Here is a 6,039-nt window from a genome sequence, read left to right as displayed (position 1 = left end):
TACAGGCAAACACAAACCTAAGCATAGACCAGGAACAAAGGAGGAAAATACGAACAAGACTTAGAGCTGGCCATAGCGTTAATACAACAGTTGCAAAATGAACAATAGAGTGAAGACTGGAGTACAGAGCCAGAATATATATATACTGCAGGAACTTGATGAGTGGGTGGGCTACGGGTGCGCAGGTTGATTGGCAGGAGGACACAGGTGATTGGCAACTCGGGGGAGTAGAGTCTGACCAAGACTTCACACACACACACACACACACACACACACACACACACACACACACACACACACACACACACACACACACACACACACACAGAACAAACGAGAAATGAATGAGCGAGAACCACAGCCAGACCATGGGGTGTACTATGAAATGAGATTAATGGCTTAGCAAAGTATGATGTAGCCAGAGCCTTCAATGCTGCGAAGGTGACATGGCTCGATGGCCATGATAACTACTGTTGCATATCTAGCCTGCTCCAAAGGAGTATTTTCCAAGTTTCAAATTTCAACAGGCTATAAAAAGCACCACCATTTCACTAATTATTTTCCCAATGATTTCCCAGTGAGTGATAATATTCTGAACTGAGGGAATTCATCATACTTGCTGAGCCATGCATTAGTCGTGTCACTGAATGAAGCCATGGTGCAATCTGTATGCATCGCGTTGCTTTTTGCCACAGGAACCTACATTCAGAAAATCTTTTTTTCTCCACTTTGCTTTAGGCAATATTCACACTTGAAATTTTACACAGCATATCATCCATACACTAGAAGAATGTGTGCGATGATACAGAGGCTCTTAGCACTCAGTTTCTTGACACGTCAAACTGCCATTGACTCTGCTGCCCCACTAAAGAGCAGGCAGCATAAAGTTAAATCAGAGCCTTGGTTGAATGAAACAACCCGCACTGCCAGGCAGGAATGTCATAGAGCAGAGCGCAGGTGGAAAAAGGATAAACTGGAAGTGTCTTTTCAAATATTGAGAGATTGTTGGCGTCATTACCAATCCTCTGTGAAAGAGGCTAAAAGAAAATACTTCTCTGATATTACTGTCACAAACCTCGTGTGTCTGAATGCACCACAGACTGTGGGAATTGAGTCCTCCCCTTCTGTGTGTGACAACTTTCTGCAATTCTTCGCTGCTAAAGTCACTTCTAGCAGAGCACTTATTTCACCTCCTGCTTATGACCCCTCAGTGTTTGTTTTTGTTCTGCTGTTTTTGACTCATTTGAGCCTGTGACCCTGCCTTTTGTACAGGAGACTGTGGGGCATTTAAAGCCATCAGGCTGTTCCTCCTCAACTTTTTAAGGAGGTTTTTCCCACTGTTGAGCCATATTTACACAGCATTATTAACAGCAGTCTGTCTTCAGGAGTGGTTCCTGTAAATTTTAAACATGCAGTTGTGCAGCCACTGATTAAAAAACTTGGACTGGATCCTGCTGTTATGGCTAATTTTGGGCCCATTTCTAAATTGTCCTTCTTTTCCAAAATCTTAGAGAAGATTGTCTACTCTCTGCTCTCAGCTCATGGACTTTTAAATGAACAAAATGTTCTTGAAATTTTCCAATCTGGTTTTAAAACATTGCACAGCACAGAATCTGTGCTTTTAAGAGTTTTTAACAACATCTTTTTAGCTAATGACTCTGGTTGCTGTGTAATCCTTGTGCTCTTAGATTTAACTGCGGCATTTCATACAGTGGACCACGACATCCTGATTGCTCATTTGGAGTAGTGGGTGGGCATCAGGGACTCAGCGCTGGAATGGTTCAGGTCCTACCTGTCTCATCGGACATTCTGTGTCAGCCTGGGTGACTGTGTCCTCCACTGCTTATGACAGCCAGATCTATGTCCCTCTTAAAAAGGCTGATTCATTCTCCCTTAAGCCACTGTTAAATTGTTTAGATGATGTCGAGGCCTGGATGGCTCTAAACTTTTTAAACTGAAGTGATGGTCTTTGGTGGCACCTCGGTGACCCCCCCCCCCCCCCCCCCCCCCCCAGTTAATCTGGGTTCCTTGGCACAGTACGCCAAACCTATTGTTAATGATCTGGGGGTAAAAGTGGATGCGGATCTTAAGTTTGACAGCCAGATTAAAGCTGTGGTGAGAACAAGCTTCTTCCTCTAGTTAAGGTAGCTGGCAAAAAACCTAAAACCTTTTCTTCAGAGACAGCACTTTGAAACAGTAATCCACGCCTTTGTGACCACACGACTGGATTACTGTAATGCACTTTATATGGGGATTAGTGGGTCCTCCATCGCACATCTTCAACTGGTACAGAACACAGCTGCACGTCTTTTAACTGGCACAAGGAAGTTTGAGCACATTTCGGCAATTTTAGCTTCACTCCACTGGCTACCCGTCCATTTTAGAATTCATGTTAAAATTCTTTTATTTGCTTTTAAATCTATAAATGGTCTTGCCCCTTTGCACCTCTCTGAGCTTCTGCACCCCTACACACCCAGCCGATCTCTCAGGTCAAGAGACCAGCTGCTCTTGAGGGTTCCCAAAACTAGGCTGAAGCTCAGAGGGGATTGAGCGTTTTCTGTTGCAGCTCCAAAATTGTGGAACAAACTGCCGCTGCACATTAGACAGGCCTCTTCACTGTCTAATTTTAAAACTCTTCTTAAAACGCACCTTTCTTCTTTGGCTTTTCACACCACTTAGGTTGTTGATTTTATGTGCACAGATATTTTATCATTTTATCTTCTTATCTCTTTAATCTTTTTATTTATTATGTTTTATTGTGTTTATTTTACTGTACAGCACTTTGGAAACCTATATGTCTATTTAAAATTGCTTTATAAATAAAACGGATTGGATTGGATTGGATTGGAATGAAGACAGAAATTATGACTATTTTGGATTCTCCTTATGAAAAAATTCTTAGTCTACTGGTATTTATCACAGATAATATTCAATTAGGAGAATTAATTTCACTTTGATTTGGCCAAAAACTAAAGTGATTTCCATTTCCACCCAGCCCTTATTATTGGACAGTCAGACCTAAATGCAGTTCTTGAGTATAATGCTTAAATATGCATCAAGTTTAATCAAGAGCTCTAAACAATGTGCAGCTGCCACGTTAGAAATAAATGGGATGCACTGAACATACACTGAGTGGTAAATGTATATTATTTATGACTTAACACGATTAGTGATTTTCTGCCATCATTCCTCTCCTTATCTGTCTTATTTGCATATATTTTTTATTCTTCATAACTCTCCATTCTAACAGCCTGTTCCTTTTGACTGAAGGAGGCAGCGCACATCTGCCCATTTTGTGTGGAAACTGACTCAAATAATGCACCAAACACCCCCTTTTATGGGACAGCAGACAGAGCCTGATGGAGAGGAGCATGAGGATGATGTGGACTTGGATCTGTGGATTTTATCAGTTAGTTTATTAGTTAAACCACTTTCAGCACTGAAAATATTCATAGAAATGCAATCATTACATTGCGTTTCTGTCTGAGGTCGCAGGCGCATCCTTAATACATTTCAAATGCTTAGCATGTCTAGACACTGTGAGCCGAGTGGTGGACAGCCTAGTTGGGTAATCATATGCACATGCTCATTCTCCAGTTATATTGTTGAACTGATTTCTCTATCATGCAATATGAGCTTTATCCTACTACTTTAAAAACTATACTGCCGAGGTGTGAACATTGAAAGTGAAATGCTTTCAGCTACACAATGAAAATGATCATAAATAAGAATAAATAAATACAAAAGAGAGAATAAGAGATACCCTTCTATTGTGTTATAATTTCAGCATGCCTTTCAGAATAAGTGGTGTGGCTTTAAGTAAGTAAAGCAGAAAGCTTAAATGTATGGTGACTCTAAGACCTCTGTAATTAAATGTGTAATGCAAATAGATTAAACACAAACACATTGAGAAAATATCCTCACCATTTTGACATCACATGCACAGCATTTAGTAAACATGCTGCCAACACACAAATGTCCTGCAAAACACAACCAAAAACACAAAGGTGCTTTTCTGTATTTGCAGACTGTTTCCTAAATGCTTGTGTTTGACTCCATTGATTCTTAAGAATCTCACATCAGCAGTGGTTACATGAATCCACGTTACTTTCTTTTTATGTGAAAGCACCATGACAACATGCAGCCTTGTACATAATGGGAAAATACTGAAACCCCTTAATACGGGAGGTCGCCGTTGAAATGAAGGAAAGGCTAACTAAAGACTGCAAAGCAGCGAACGCTTCCTATAGCAGAGACACAAAGGGTAACAACTAAACTGTGACATTCTGTGTGGTGGAAATGAACCAACCTTGCCTGTTTACTGTTTAATAATGAATAAAAAGAGGTTTCCAGTGCTAACCAAATTGCAGCTGAAAGAAAAGAGCTCATACACCAGAGTTTGACCCTGAATGAGATTCAGTCTGCTTCCTTTATCCTGTCTTGTTCAGAATGCTACTCTCAGTTTGTCACCAAGCAGAAACTTCATCCAAGGCCGCATGATATGAAGGCACATGGCGCTGGCCTCCTCAGATATGAAACACTTAGTCAAATTAAACAGGAAGGCACAACAGAGAGCAAACAATGGCCATTTTGGGTCACACATAGAGTAAAAATATGGTTATATGAAAAATCGACATGACAGTGTGACAGTGTGGCTCTTTCTGAAGAATACAGATCAGCAGCAGACAGATCTATTCTCTGCTCTCTAAAACACACAATTAGTCCTTTCACACTGTGAGCTGTATGGAGGCCATCGCATCTTTTCTTCGGGAGTGGTGGGCTTTTTATTGGGTATTCATGACGCCCATGGTCTCAGTGGGAACAACGGACGACCAGAGAGGCCATGAATTGGAAAGAGAGTTCGATCCCGATGGGGCATCCGTTATGCTTGAAACTGAAGAGAAAGGAGATTGGAAACTGTGGAAGGCGTGTCCACCTGGGGAGGAGGAGGAGATGGCGTGTGTGTGTGTGTGTGTGTGTGTGTGTGTGTGTGTGTGTGTGTGTGTGTGTGTGTGTGTGTGTGTGTGTGTGTGCGTGCGTGCGTGTGTGTGTGTGTGTGTGTGTGTTGAGCAGTTTGAGTCTTCTGTCGTGTAGCTCCCCCTGCTGTCCTTATCAGCTACAGAAATCTTTAATAGAAATAATTTACTGTGCATTATGGGAAGGCGTGGCTCCTCTCCTCCTCATAGCTAAACTGATGAACATGGTTGAAGGAGCTTTTTTTTTTTAATCACATGAACAAACTGCTGAAACTCTTTGAGACGGCTCCTCCTCTCACCAACAACACCTGAAACAGCTCAGCTAGAGGGATTTGAAGTCAAGACTCTGGAAGCATGATTCATTGTGCTGGACCAACAGTCCAGGACACAGATATCCTCTCCTCTGTCTCAAAAATGTTTATCAATCACAGAAAATGTAACTTTGACAGTGAAATAAACGTGAGTGAGACACCACCCCATGATAACTTCAAGTCAGCGGATGACAGCTCCACCAGCAGGCTGAGATGGGTCATTACAGGCAGCTTGTGACATAGATGAAACTCTATGACTGAAATTTAACTTTAATCAGACCTTATCTTGAATATGACTCAAACAAAAACACGTTACTCCAGCAGGTACAGACGTGTGAACAGATGTTCAGTGTGAGCTCTTACACTTCTTCTCCCTTACCTTTATCAAGTGTGTGTGTGCTTTTATTGAAGTGTGTTTTCCTCTCTGATATTGCATGACATTGTTTATCCATTGTCATTGTTTGTGTCCAGAGCTTTTGACATTTTTTCCCAGTGAATAATATTTATTTTTTTAAAAACAATCTTAATTGTATTTTACATACAGGAAATAAATGAATAAATACATTTACAAATGCATTTTTTTTAATTTCACTATTGGTACTGTAAGTATATTTTAATGCTAATACTTTTGAATGCAGGACTTTTAACAGAGTATTTCTATACAGTGGTGTTGCTTCTGTTGCTTAAGTTAAATATATGGGCTCTTCTTCCACCGCTTCATTGTGTGATTAGTTAATCAATGTTTGCTTGGT

Source organism: Chaetodon trifascialis, chromosome 2 (assembly GCF_039877785.1).
Source record: "Chaetodon trifascialis isolate fChaTrf1 chromosome 2, fChaTrf1.hap1, whole genome shotgun sequence".
Lineage (NCBI taxonomy): Eukaryota > Metazoa > Chordata > Actinopteri > Chaetodontiformes > Chaetodontidae > Chaetodon > Chaetodon trifascialis.
This window is presented reverse-complemented; position numbering follows the sequence as displayed.